This window comes from Triticum dicoccoides, chromosome 3B (assembly GCF_002162155.2).
Source record: "Triticum dicoccoides isolate Atlit2015 ecotype Zavitan chromosome 3B, WEW_v2.0, whole genome shotgun sequence".
In the NCBI taxonomy this organism is placed as follows: Eukaryota; Viridiplantae; Streptophyta; class Magnoliopsida; order Poales; family Poaceae; genus Triticum; species Triticum dicoccoides.
The window spans coordinates 91,657,672-91,673,186 of NC_041385.1; the positions used below are offsets into that span (position 1 = coordinate 91,657,672).

At 47.1% G+C, this 15,515-nt stretch overlaps 1 pseudogene; it reads right to left on the reverse strand.

The window, feature by feature from the left end:
• The window catches only part of LOC119279350, a 9,223-nt pseudogene extending 3,394 nt beyond the window's left edge, over window positions 1-5,829 (reverse strand).
• Window positions 5,830-15,515: the final 9,686 nt, after the last annotated feature.

Consider the following 15,515-nt stretch of genomic DNA (forward strand, 5'->3'; position numbering starts at 1 on the left):
CATCAGGACTACCAGCCCAGTCTGCATCCGAAAAGGCTGAGATCTCAGAAGATGGCGCAGGTTGGAGGAGCAAACCATGAGAAGCAGTGAGACAGACATAACGCAGGATACGCTTCACAGCTGACCAATGAGATGTCCTGGGTGCATGAAGAAACTGACAGACACGGTTGACTGCATACGAGACATCTGGTCTGGTGATAGTAAGATACTGCAGACCTCCAACAAGACTGGGGTACTCAGTGGCATCATCAGGTGAAAGAGGATCTCCATCAAGAGCAGACAACCGATCAGTGGCAGACATCGGAGTACTGGAAGGTTTACACTTCAACATACCAGCACGACGCAACAGATCAAGAGAATACTTCTTCTGAGTAAGAGTTAACCCAGCAGAAGACCATGAAACCTCCAGTCCAAGGAAGAAGTGTAGAGCACCTAGATCCTTGACAGCAAAATCACCACTCAAAGCATCCACAAGACGATCTGCAGCAACATCTGAGGAACTGATGAGGATTATATCATCAACATAGACCAGCAAATACATCGTAACCTCAGGTCGCTGAAGAAGAAACAGTGATGTGTCAGCAGTGGAGGGAATAAACCCAAGTGCCTGCAGAACAGAGCCAAGACGTGCATGCCATGCACGGGGAGCCTGTTTGAGCCCATATAGCGCCTTGACAAGACGACAGAGATGGTGAGGACGTTTAGGATCCACAAACCCTGGCGGCTGTCGCATATAAACCTCCTCCTCCAGAACTCCATGCAAGAAGGCATTCTGCACATCAAGTTGACGAAGGAACCATCCTCGAGTGACACCAAGGGACAGCAGCAAACGAATAGTAGTGAGCTTGATAACTGGACTGAATGTGTCTTCATAATCAAGACCATACCTCTGTTTGAAATCCTTGGCAACTAGCCTTGCTTTGTAGCGTTCAATGGAGCCATCAGCATTTCTCTTGACCTTAAACACCCATTTAGAATCAATGATGTTGATCCCAGATACAGGAGGAACAAGCTGCCACGTGTCATTCTTCAACAACGCCTGAAACTCCTGTTCCATTGCAGCACGCCAGTGAGGAATGCTCGGGGCAACCTGAAAGTGGCGAGGCTCAACAGTAGGATCCTCAGCAGCATGAGCCATACAAGCAGCGAGCCACGCGACAGTCCCATCAGTATGTATCTTTGGCTGGAACACTCCTGTCTGGCTGCGTGTGCGAGCTCGAGGAGCAGCAGCAGGTGGCTGCAATATAGGACTTGACTCGGGCGACAGAGGCGAGGACGAGCCAGCCGACGTGGACGAAGACAGAGGCGAGGCCAAGCCACCCAAGCTCACGCCAGAACCTGCTGGTGCTGGAGAACCAGGCGGCGTTGTGCCCGGCGAGACCGGCCCATCCGGAGTCAGACCCGGCACCCACGAGGTGGCGCCTGGGCCACGCGAGGAGGCGACCGGCCTAGGAGATGCCAGCACTGAGGCAGGGTCGGGGGACGCCTGCGAGGCGAGCGGGGGCAACGACGCCCGTGAGGCGAGCGGAGGCGATACCCGAGGCGAGGGCGATGCCCGCGAGATGGCTGCGGGTGCAGCCTCCACGGGTCGATGGGCGCCGCCCGGTATGCATGCCCCATGCAGAAGACCGACGTCCAGGTCCGGGGCTTCCGTCGGTGCCTGTTCTTCAAGGAGCTCAAGACGAGCACCGCGTCCAACACCTGCAGCATGGTTAGGAAGCAACACAGGAGCATATGCAACATCTACAAATTGATCAGGCGAAGGTGTGGCAGAAGAAACGTCCGGTAGAGGAGTGATAGAGTTGTTCGGAAGTGCACGAAAAGGGAACACATTCTCATCAAACACAACGTCACGAGAGATGTAGACGCGATTGGTGGGAACATGTAGGCATTTTTACCCTTTGTGAAGGGAACTATACCCAAGAAAAACACACTTTTTTGACCGAAACTCTAACTTATGTTTGTTATACGGACGTAAATGAGGCCAACAAGCACACCCAAAGACTTTGAGAAAGGTGTAATCTGGAGTTTCGTTGAGCAAGAGTTCAAGTGCAGTTTTCATATTCAGAAGTCGTGAGGGCAGCCTATTGATCAAAAAACAGGCAGTGGAGAAAGCATCACTCCAGAACCTAAAGGGAACGGAGGCATGAGCTAATAAAGTAATACCAGTTTCTACAAGATGATGATGCTTACGTTCAGCGGTCCCATTCTGCTGATGTGTATGAGGACAAGACACATGATGTGTGATCCCAAGTTTGTTAAAAAACGAGTTGAGGTTTTGATATTCACCCCCCCCCCCCAGTCGGTTTGAACATGAATAATTTTCTGACTAAGGAGACGCTCAACATGTGCTTGAAACTGTAGAAAAACATCAAACACATCAGACTTTTTCTTAATAAGATAAAGCCAAGTAAACCGACTATAAGCATCAATGAAACTGACATAATAATTGTGGCCACTGAGAGATGTTTGGGCATGACCCCACACATCAGAAAACACAAGCTCAAGAGGATGTTTCACAACACGACTAGACTGTGAAAACGGAAGTTGGTGACTCTTGCCTTGCTGACAGGCATCACAAATAGTTTCAACAATTTTATTTGACACAACTGGTAGTTCATGGCGATGCAACACATGACGAACTATAGGAGCAGCAGGATGACCAAGGCGCGCATGCCAATGTGTTGGAGACACACGAACACCACTGAACGCTTGAGAAGAAAGCTGCATAGGAGGTGCGGTTGGCGCGTCAAGTGCGTACAAGCCACCGCGAAGACGACCGCTAAACAGAACGGCCCTCGTGTCCTGATCCTTGATAAAGAAACGAAAAAGGTGAAACTCAGCAAGGACATTATTATCACGAGTAAGTTGTGGAACAAATAACAAACTACGTGGAGCAGTGGGAATACGAAGAACATTAAAAAGATGCAGTTTACGTGAGTTGTGTGCAAGAAGTGATGCCTGACCAACATGAAAGATGCGCATACCTGCTCCATTAGCGGTGTGCACCTGATCATGACCACGATATGGCTCCTGAGTGGAGAGCTTGCCCATGTCATTGGTGAGGTGGTTCGTAGCTCCCGTGTCCATCTACCATGTAGGATCAATGGAGTAAGACGGAGTGCGGCCATGGTCATGACTCGTCACTACGGCGGCAGCCTGCTTGTCATTCCCTTTGCCATTGTTGCCGAGCCCAGGAAGTCTTGCTTGTAATGACGATGACAGCGAGACGCAATGTGGCGCTCAATGCCACATACCTGACAGGCCTGCTGAGCCCCGCAAGAAGAACAGCACGCCACCGGCCGGTTGCCACCCGTGATGGTTGGAGCATTGCCCCGCAAGGCCGGTTGTGAAGATGGCGCCGGTCGACCCCCCGAAGATGACGTCCGTGGGGGTTTGCCACGAGTCGCGGCATTGGCGGAGGCGAAATCGAGGGAGGCGCGGCGCGCCTTAATGCGCTGTTCACGACCAAGGAGTCGTGCATAGAGCTCCCGAGGTGGGAGCGGATCATCACGGCCATGGACATTCTCAACGAGGTTGTCATAGTCATCATCAAGCCCGTTAAGCACGAAGGTGGTGAACTCCTCATCCTGCAGTGACTGGCCAACTGAGGCCAACGTGTCGGCGAGACCCCGCATCTTGTTGAAGTAGTCCGTGATGCTGAGGTCACCAAGCTTAGTCTCACCCAGCTCAGTGTGTATAGAGTGAGCACGCGCCTGAGACTGAGAGGCGAAACTGGTGTGAAGCGCCGCCCATGCCTCTCGGGACGTAGCGGCAAAGATGACCATCGACGAGACGCTCGGGGTGAGCGAGGACTGAATGGCGGAGAGGATGGCCTGATCCTGGGCCACCCAGGTGTGATATGCCGGGTGATGAGGGGGCGGACACGGGATGGATCCGTCAACATAGCCTTCCAGATAGCGACTCCGCAGAAGAGGCAGCACCTGGGCACGCCAGGACAGGTAGTTGTCCGTCGTGAGCTTCACCGGTAGCAGATGCGAGAAGTAGAACGGCGCCGGCACCGCGGTCAGATCGGTATGAGCTTGCGGCGGTGCATAGGGACCCATTGACGAGGCCGCCCCGGGATGCGCCGAAGACGCCGCGTAGGGCGGATAGTATCCTGGGGGTCCGGCCACCAGAGGAGCGTAGGAAGATGCACCCGGAGCCCCATGCAGCGGTGCAGCCGCAGCCCCTTGCGACGCCGTGCCGGGCTGGTGCAGCGCCGAGTGAGAAGTCGGCGGGGGCGGCGGGTAGGGCAGGGGCGACACCGGGTAGTGGGTCGTCGGGGGCACCAAGTGCGGCGACGCACCGTAGAGGTAGGACGTCGGGGCGCCGTAGCCCGGCGGCGGGGCGCCGTAGCCCGGCGGCGGTGCGCTGTAGTGCGGCGCCGGATAGGATGACGACGGCGGCGGCCCGCCGTGGACAGGGCCAGCGACACCGCCCTCAGAGGGATCAACCTCGATCGCCTGGGAGACCTGATCGCCCGGAGATGAAGACGACGGGGAGGCACCGTAGGCCATCGCAAGAGGCTGCGAGGCGTGGAATGGTGAGGTAGGAGCAAGGGCCGGCGCCGAGGCGGCGGCGGGAACGGAGACAGAGATCAGCGCGGCGGCGGCGGCGGCGGCGGCAATGACGGCAACGGAAGACATCGTAACCTAATTTGATACCATGTAAGAGAAATAACTTGGGGGACTGCTCGACACTTCAAGGGGGTGCGGCTATCTCAATATATATAAGTACCAAAGGGTACAATATACAAAGACTATATATGAGTTTATGTATACACACGTCTACGTACATATACAGTCTAACAGGCGTATCCTCCAGCTTCATTGTCAGGGCTCAGCAGGGAGGGTATGTCCTTGACGTCGAAGGTGACGCCGAGTATGTATCCCCAGCCGACCACTATCGATATGCCGATGGCGCTGATGATCCCGATCGGGCCGTTCTTGTCTGCGTTGTTGGTCTCCTCCGTCTGCGTGCATGAGCAAAAAGCGTTACTAACCAACCTGTCATAAGTTTTAACAAAGATGGTGAGCGAGATTGGTGGCTGGCTTAGCTTAATTACCATATGCGCCGACGCGTCGTATCCTAAGAGCGTGTACTGGCTCATGAGGAGCCCCAGGAGAAAGATGTAGAGATGGCTGTGTATTCCAGCGCTGTTGTCGGTGTTGAAATTGGTGAAGACGAACTTGGCACTGGCTCTCTCCGTAGCAACAGCCGGCACAGCAATCATCAGGACAAAGACACCTAGTACAAAGTACAAACGATCTAATTATTCGCTACCTACAATGAGAATCAAATTGAATTGTATCGAATCAAATTGAACCGTATCGAATCAAATTGAATCGTATCGAATCGAATCTGATGGCGAAAAGAGAGAGACCTACCTAGCATGTTCCAAGCCGCCGCAAACTGGCCAAAGAAGGAGAGCCATGCAATGGGGAGGCTGTTGATGACGGCGTGGCTGAGCAGGATGGCGGCATGGATGGCGATGACCTCGATCGTACTTGGACGCCAGGTACCCTCCTCCGTTGTTGCCGCCGGTGCTCAGCAGGATGATCACCTGGATCAGCTGCGCTAGCGAGTAGTCCACACTGGTTGTCACTGCCCACTGCAAAATACTCTCTCTCGTCGCTTCAGAGTTCAGAGTGAATGAGAAAACACACAGACAGACAAAGGTTCAGAGAGTTACCTGTCCAACGATGTTAAACCTGAATGCATGCAATTGCATCGGAGGGAGTAGACAACAAACATCACATCATTAGAGGCTGTCTGCCTGTCTCAAAACAAATAATTGACCGGAATGGTTCTTGTATTGTCCCTAGACTAGAAGAACCATAATGGTTATAAAAAAAAATAGAAGAACCATACATACTATAGGGAAAGTATTAGGTGATACCATTAGGGCTGGAAAAAAAGCTCGAAGCTCGCGAGCTAAACGAGTAGCTCGTGACTCGGCTCGAACTCGAAGAATAACGAGTCGAGCCAGCTTTAGTTTAAGATCGTTTATATACCGAGTTAAACGAGCCAATCTCACGAGTACTCGTGTAACTCGTTAGCCTCTGTACAAGTGATGAGCCATGCACCCCGTGTCCTAGGCGCACGACACAAGGCCCGGCCACACAAGGCACCTTAATAATATGATAAAAAAATATTACTTGCGAATGTAAAATGTAGACGGGTCAAAGCACGCAAAGTGGAGCGAGCACATGAACACAAGACAAAAAGATCCACGTCACGCTGTTAAACAACGTCAAATGTAGACTGGCAACTTTGATTCCATCTGATTGGATGGAACAAAGAAAAAGGATTATTCCAATTTCTATCCCGATTCTGATTGTCACAGGATCTGCCAGCTAAGACGGTTGTGGAAATGTCGTTCGAGAAAGAAAGAAAGAAATAATGGGATCCTTTGAGCGGCGCACGTGCAGTGCAGCATAGACTCTTCCAGCTTGAGTCCAGATAACGCCCATTCAATTCAGCCGCTAATTTTTGCACTCTACTCCCTCCGTTCCTAAATATTTGTCTTTATAGAGATTTCAACAAGTGACTACATACGGAACACAATTAGTGAATCTACACTCAAAAATATGTCTATATACATCCATATGTGATAGTCTATTTGAAATCTCTAGAAAGACAAATATTTGGGAACGGAGGGAGTATTTTCAAGGAGAAGCATGTGCAGTCGCCTCAAAAATCGCCATGTCAGACTTACGCCCCCTCCGAGAAATTCTAGGCTTTTTTTACGTAGCTAGTCTCTGTCCCCTTATTCATACCACTAGTATTAATTGTCAGGATCATAACCCTGACACCCACCACCCCAACGACGCACCACAACCTACAAATGCAAACCCTAACTACAGAACGGAGGAACGACCCCCCTCCCTCCTGCCGCCGGAGCAACAGCGGGGGAAGGAGGGGGAGGGGGCCAGTGCCCTCGCCAATGGAGATCAATGGGAAAAGAGATCGCCTCCCTAGTCGCCTCCTGGCGGCGGCTAGGGTAAGAAAATGTTTCGTCTGTTGCTACCCGATCTGCATGAACTCAATCGATCCTCTCCCTCTCGGACTTGTTAGTTAGACTCATATTCTACTTCTTTCCATGGCCGGCCCACATGTAGATAAAAAAAGATTTCTCCACGCCTTTCATTTTTTTTTCATTTTTTATATGGCACAAAGCAAAGTATCTTTTCCAAAGTACGATTTCCATTTTTGGAACAAAGTACATATGCAGGCGCTCATATATATGCCCATATACTCACCTGTATGAACACACACGCATATCCTACGCCTGCGAGTACCTGCGAGAGACTGGAGCCGACATATCATCTTAAGATTAACGAAGTCACCACAAGCTCCTCGTAGTCAACGAGAACGTCTCCTCCCTTTGAAGACACATTGCAAGAAATCCTAAAATAAATCTAGGAATAATTCAATCTCAGGAATTGAGCCCTGGTGGGCTAGGAATACCACTGTCCTCCTAACCATCCAACCACAAGTTGATTCGCAATTACGGTTTCCTTCTTGCATTCGGCTAGGGAGGGCTTCCTGGTATACGTATCATATTTGGTATACGGCTAGGCCGGGCTTTCTATTTGCCATTCGGCGGACAGAGACACGATTTGGAAAACTGTGGCCTATGCACCCTTTGCACAAGGGGCAACGAGACGGCCGCACACCTTTTCTATGAATGTCGGTACACGATACGCATCCGGAGAATGGTCAAGGCGTGGATTCCCTTACCATGCTTGTCTGCTGGGTCATTTGGAATGAGAGAAACGCTAGAATCTTCAAAAAGAAATCAACTCTACCATACTACACTCTCAAACTTATCCATGACGAAGCCAAACTTTGGGTCACCGCTGGAGCTAGGCACTTGAGTCTCATCATGCCGCGAGAGTAGTTGCGGTGGATTTGTTGTCGGAAGGGTTATGTTGTGGAGCCATTATTTTGTACTCTAAAACTCTTCTCCTTAATTAATTAATGAGGCAAGTCTTTTGTCTCTGTTTCAAAAAAAATATGTATTTTGAGCATCTAAAAGCGTCTTATATTTTTTTTAAATAATAGTTATAATGCGTCGTATGTATATACTATCGTCAATGTAAAATCCGTGCAGGTGGAGAGAACGGTAGAACCCATGTGGCAGCGACTATTCATATGTGACCCGTGTATATAGATTTACTTAAGCATGTGTAACCATGCAAGACAACAATTGTTTTTGGTTATATTGTTATAATTGTATATGTGAGTAATTATTTGTGTTGGCTTTTATAAGTGCGGAAGTATCCAATGAAAACGTCCGTTCTGTGAATCCAGGAGGATAGTTTTGAAGTTTTCACTGAATGAGCGTTTTTATTGGATACTTTGCCTCTATGTAATGGCATAAGTGGGAGAACTACATTTGGAGCTCAGCCTCCATGGAGGTCTAACAAAAATCAAAATTCACACATTTTGGTTTAAAAAATAAAAAAAATTGTTCAAGTACACAAATATGTGATGTGTATGTGTGTAAAATTTTAGAATTAAATACCTTGAGATGCGATATGTGCAAAAAGAACAAATTCGTGGACTTTTGGGATGAATAGTACCATGTGTTGAAAAGCCATGGTTTTTTTTTTGCACAACACTCATTTCGACGTGTTTCGTCCTGAAAATTTACACATGCATGTATTATGCCTCCATGTATGTTGGTATTTATTTCGGAGTTTTTTGAAATGTAAAGATATGAATCTCGAACTTTTCAAAAACCGGCCTCCATGGAGGCTGAGCTCCAAACCAATTTTCACATAAGTGGCTAATATAGAAGTAGGTGTTTTGGTTACTTTGGTTTCTTTTTTTTCTTTTACAATGGCAGGGATTGGTAAATTCTGAGTAACAGGGGTTCTATAGGTCATTTTTTTCTCGAGGGAAATTGTAGATAAGTTAGAAATATGTGTGTGACGTAAAGAAAATATTGAAATATGTGTGATCTAATGACTTGTTATTAAGGATGGTTATAGTACACAAAATCCTTTTATCAAGATAATTTATGAATTTTCTTTTCACGCATCGGAGTCAATATGAAGACTCTAAAATGGACCCTTATAATTAGGGAAACGAGGCACTTGCGTGCACAAACGTGATGGATCTATACCTGGCCATCGCTCGGGCCGGGCCTCGGGCCAAGCCTGACCAAGCCCACCACAGAAATCCCAGGCCCGGGCCCGGGCCGGCCCAGGCATCGGGCCTAGAAATCAGGCTCAAGCCCGGCACATCAACGTAAAAGCCCGTCGGGCCTCAGGCCTCGGGCCGGGCCTCTTCGTTAACTCGCAAATATGATAGGCCCGGACCAGCCCGTCCTTCGGGCTCAATATCTAGGCCTAGGCCCGGCCTGTGAGGAGGGTCAGGCCAGGTTTTTTCAGGCCGGGTCGGGTCAGGCCGGGTCGGGCCGGGCTGCCCATGGCCAGGTATAGATTTTTTCTTTTTTTGAAACGGAATGGCCAGGTATAGATGGATCTCTTCTTCATCTAACCCACGTGCATGCAGTCGGACAAGATGTCTTTGTCAAATATAATGGTGATTGGACAGCTTAACAAGCTTTGACACGTACATCCACCAAACCGAACAGTTCGCTATGCTTACTCGAAATGATTTATATCATTAACTAACATGTAAGCTGGGGCCGTGCACGCTCATATGATGTCTATAAAAGGGAGTGAAGCTTCAGTAACATCTCACACCTCGCTCACACATCTCGCCAATCTTCGAGAACGGTACAATATATACAATCTTATCAGGCTTTTAGCTACGGCTGTCATGGCTTTCGCTAATGGTCTCAAGTTAGCTGCCCTGTGTGTGTTGGTCCTGACTGTGGGCCAACTGATGGCAGTTGCTGATGCGTCGGCTCCACTCATGCAGTCTGTAGAGCAGGAGCGCTCAACCTTCGAGGATTGCCCCTGCAGCCCAGATAAATTGTGGTGTTGCCTCCGAGCAAGCGGAGTCGCAAAACCCTTCGAGGATTGCCCCTGCAGCCCTGATAAATTGTGGTGTTGCCTTAAAGCAAGCAGAGTCGCAAAACCCTCCGAGGATTGCCTCTGCAGTCCTCGTACCAGGTTTTGTTGCCTTCAAGCAAGCGAAATCCCAAAAGCCTCCGAGAATTGAACTAAAATCTTCAGGAGGGGGCCAGACGGTAAGAGATGAACATTAAGACGTACGTATGGCTTGAACTTGAAGCATCATTTTCTTTGAGTTCCATCCATGTCTACATCTTTTATGTGTATTGTATGTGGTCGCATGTCATGCGGTGTGTCTAACTAAAGAATAAATATGTAAGCTCCAAGGAAGATAATCGTCTTGGAGATGCATATGCGATGTGCATATGCCAGTTTATTGTTGGGTTGGTGTTGTAGCAATTATATGTTGTTTTCAAGTGTTTATCTATCTTGCTCTCAATAAATAAATAAGTTGAATCTGCTGCCCCATGGATTTGTCCTATCAATACAAAAATTGAATCAATCTGTTGTTGGAAATTTATCGAGAATTGTCTGAATTAATATCTTTGTGATAGACCGAGAGAGCAAGGGGGGCTCACTGTAATTGGTCGATAATTTCGAGGGATGTTTGGGGGGTATATAAAGCCATCAGACACAAGAGGCCAGAGGGGGAGCCCTAGGGTGCGTAGACGCCCCTCGGACGCCCTTGGGCCTGCAGGGGCCTACAGGGGCGCATAGGCACCCTAGGCCACCCAGGGGTTGGGCCTTGGCTCCAATGCCTGTTCAGGCATCCTAAGCTATAATATTTTTATTTTTTTTGGAATCTTTCGAGGCCCCACAATATATTTTTCCTGAAATTCAGAAACAGCAGAAAACTTGAACTGGCAGTGAGCGTTTATTAGTTCCTGAGCAATCTTTTGCGCAACTGAAATATAATAGGCATGAAATGTATACAAATTATAAATACATTAGATACGTATGAGCGTCCCAAAACTCAATCCATGCTCGTCCCCGAGAGTTAAGATGATAAGAAAGATAATTTTGTGTGTGTGAATGCTACCTTTCATGAACTTAATTCTCTGATGCAAACTCTTTTGGTGAGTCGAAATAAACAGTAAAGACATTTCAACAATTGTTTATATTAACAATCTTCAACTATCTCAATGCATACAAAGAAGTCCCACATATTCTTTGATAAACAAATGCATCAAGTCAATATCATCATTGGCAAAGGTCAAAAAAACGTCTATATTTATTGAGAACACAATAATCACTTCTAGGCTAGCCATCAACGCTTCTGCTTCAGTACAACCCTCCATACCCCTTCATAATAAAGGATAGGTCTGTTTTTTAACAAAATATGCCTGCGATAATTTATTTTTTTGAGACAGCCCGCGACAATAAACAGCGGCTAGCAGTAGCCTGGGCCGGCCCAACAGAAAGTCGGTGATAATTTATTTTTTTCAGACAGCCCGCAACAATAAACAGCGGCTAGCAGTAGCCTGCGCCGGCCCAACAGAAAGTCATCTTTCTGAAACACAAGAAAATCCTACAAAAAATAGGTGCATGCGCGAGAGGTATTGAACACATGACCTTGCACTCTCAAGGAAATGAGCCAACCAGTAGACTAACCCAACTATAAGAACAAATGAGTAGCGCAGAGTCTTAAGACTATCAGCAGCCACATAATTAAACATTTTTGTAGAAATTTGAATGTGACTTTTTTAAACACAAAAAAAATCAAAATTATGCTCCTTTTTGAAAGAAAAAAAAGGTACGTGCTACCCAGGATTTGAACCTGCGACGCGCTTCTTAGGGCCAGTTATTTTGATCCAATTCTGAAGAATTACTACCCAGAGAATCACAATCGCAAAAGAACTCGTTTCTGCCCCAGGAATCATCTGAGAATTATCAGAATCAGTAGTGCAATCCAAAAGCACCCCCCACCCATAATTCTGGCAATTCTGCGAGCTCCTGCAAAACAAAACGATTCGCTGCTGGTGTCTACCCCTGTTCGAGCGTCATATTACACGTACACTGCCACTCGGGCCAGACGCCTGCCGCCCAGATCTCACCTTCCTCGCCGGAGCTCGGCCAGCCCTCGCCGGAGCTCGCCCCAGGCCGCCCTCGCCCGAGCTCGCACGACGCCGGAGCTCGGCCAGCCCTCGCCCAAGCTCGCCCCAGGCCGCCCTCCGAGCTCGCCCCAGGCCGCCGCCCCGATCTCGGCCATCCCTCACCGGAGCTCGGCCATCCCTCGCCGGAGCTCGGCCATCCCTCTCCCCAGGCCGCCTCTTCCCAACTGACTGCTCGGCCCCAAATCCTCTCAGCTCACCGCGGCGAGCAGGAAAGCAGAGCAGCAACGCTCACCGGAAGGAAAGAGCAGTGCTGCTTGCCATTGCCATGGTCGCGTCTCCCCTCTGTCTTTCTTTTCTGTTCTGTCTCCTCTCTTCTCTGTCTCTTCTCTGTAATTTTGTCCAATGTTGTGACTAGGAATCTGAACTCTTATCTCTGTAAAAATACCATTGGATGCTAGCAGTTATCTGAATTTACAATCTTCAGTCTGGGCAGCACCTATTTGTAATGCAATAAAAAAAATTGTATGCTCACTTGTTTGCTAAATTGTATGGATTGATGGCTCATCTGATATTTATTTTATATTGTAATATTAGACATGAAAATGTCCGAAATAACCAAGTGTTAGCAATTCAACCCTCACATCAATCTAGGGGCGTTACAGACATTTCGGCACACAACTCATACAACAATCACAAGCTAGAAATACGGAAAAGAACTGGACAGTCAATTCTGTGGGCAGACGATTCTGTGGGCAGTTTTCAGAATCATAATTCTCTAGAATTATAGGGCGAAAAGAACTGGCCCTTAAGATTTCAACGCCATAACCACCCGACCAACTGACCTCAAGTGTTCATACTAGTTTGTTCGGCCTTTTCTTCCTTTTTCTTCGTTTTTTCTCTGTCCCTTTTACCTTTCTTTCGAAGTCACGAACTTTTCATTTTGCAAAAGATATTCTTGAATTTTTTTTTTCAAATTTGTGAAGTTATGTTTAGAAAGTAGATGAACTTTCTCAAAATCCTGATGAATTTTTTTTCAAATTCGTGAATTTTTTCTAGAAATTAGATGAACTTTTTTCAAAATGGATGAACTTTTTTCAAATTAAATGATTTTTTAAATATTTTGTGAACTTTTATCAAAATTGATCATCATTTTTTCAAATTCATGATTTTTTTAAACCGGTGAACTTTTATCAAATTTGTAAACATTTATAAATTTTAATGAACTTTTTTGAAAATTAGTGAACTTTTTAGAATCCGTGAGCATTTTTATTTTTGAATTTTATTTTTTTGAATTTTTGAAAAAGAATCTCTGAAGTCAATGGTTGTCTAGATGAGCGCTTGTGTCTGTACTGATGTTCAAAAGAAAAAGATAACGGCACTAAAAACAGACAAATAACAAAAATGTTATCTTGCTGATGTTCCCTGCGAGGGATGTCTGAGCGAACGCCCCAGCGACTTTAGATGCAAGGCACCAATCTTGATTCTCACCAATATTTGTAACCACGTGTACTATCGCTCGTTCACGTATACATTTTTTTTGCTGCAGATGAGTTTTTTTTTTAAAAAAGAGGCTGAACTTCCTCGGTTGCACATCACTAAATGCACACAACTATCTTTATTAAATTGTTATTATTTAACAAAGATCTGACAAGAACATATATCAAACAAATCGTAGCCACCACATACACCTACAAACTTGATAATAGGGAATGCCCTCATGCCCCATCATCTAGAACCAGGGCCACCGCCAATCTGCCAGCATGACGTACCAGGAGCAACCATCCATTGCAGGAGACCCAAAGCGTACATCACATGCACACGTCTGAGAAGCCATCACCACCTTCGAACCGATGACCCATCTCCATGAAAAAGATCCGGATTACCCTTGCTAGGCCGGCTAGCCGGCAACGCCGCCATGACTCCAAACACCGCTCGCCTTGAGCCCATCCATCCAAACATATCTATCGCCGGGACTCTGCTACACCATATGCCATCGAGGCCAACCATTGTCGATACGGTAGATGCCACGCCGCTCCACCTACAAACCATTTCATGCCGAGTCTAAATCACCAGCAACTCCACCACCATAAGCAGTCCCTGAATGATGCCTTCAAGAAGGAACATGACACGCAACTGTCGTCGTTCGCCCAAAGCATAGGAACAGACACTTTCGTTTGCATCATGCATGGAGGAGGTGAGAGGGAAAGGATCCACACCGAAACCTCCACGAACGGGATCAGGACCATAGGGCGTCGATTTTGGTGAGGCCACGACATCGGACTGCAATTTCCCTCAGATCCATGCCCGCCCGTCAGATCCGTCCATCCAGAACTAGGAGACGACAACCCTAGTAGCCAAGGACCGAAACCAGCACGAACTGGAGCACATCGAGTTAGAGACGACACTTCCCATGAAACTCCAGCAGGATAGTGAGCGCCCCTAGCACCACCACGCCCAAACTGATGGCTCAAGCAGCACCCCCCCTAATGTCTACTACGCAACCTTCTTCTTGTAGACGTTGTTGGGCCTCCAAGTGCAGAGGTTTGTAGGACAGTAGCAAATTTCTCTCAAGTGGATGACCTAAGATTTATCAATCCGTGGGAGGCGTAGGATGAAGATGGTCTCTCTCAAACAACCATGTAACCAAATAACAAAGAGTCTCTTGTGTCCTCAACACACCCAATACAATGGTAAGTTGTATAGGTGCACTAGTTCGGCGAAGAGATGGTGATACAAGTGCAATATGGATGGTAGATAAAGGTTTTTGTAACCTAAAACTATAAAAACAACAAAGTAACTAATGATAAAAGTGAGCGTAAACGGTATTGCAATGGTAGGAAACAAGGCCTAAGGTTCATACTTTCACTAGTGCAAGTTCTCTCAACAATAATAACATAATTGGATCACATAACTATCCCTCCATGCAACAAAGAGTCACTCCAAAGCAACTAATAGCAGAGAACAAACAAAGAGATTATTGTAGGGTACGAAACCACCTCAAAGTTACCCTTTCTGTTTTATCTATTCAAGAGTCCGTAGTAAAATAACATGAAGCTATTCTTTTTGTTCAATCTATCATAGAGTTCATACGAATAACACCATAAGACACAAATCAACCAAAACCCTAATGTCACCTAGATACTCCATTGTCACCTCAAGTATCTGTGGGCATGATTATACGATATGCATCACATAATCTCAGATTCATCTATACAACCAACCCAAAGTACTTCAAAGAGTGCCCCAAAGTTTCTATCGGAGAGTCAAGATGAAAACGTGTGCCAACCCCTATGCATAGGTTCTTGGGCGGAACCCGCAAGTTGATCACCAAAACATACATCAAGTGGATCACGTGAATATCCCATTGTCACCACAGATAAGCACGGCAAGACATACATCAAGTGTTCTCAAATCATTAAAGACTCAATCTGATAAGATAACTTCAAGAGGAAAACTCAATTCATCA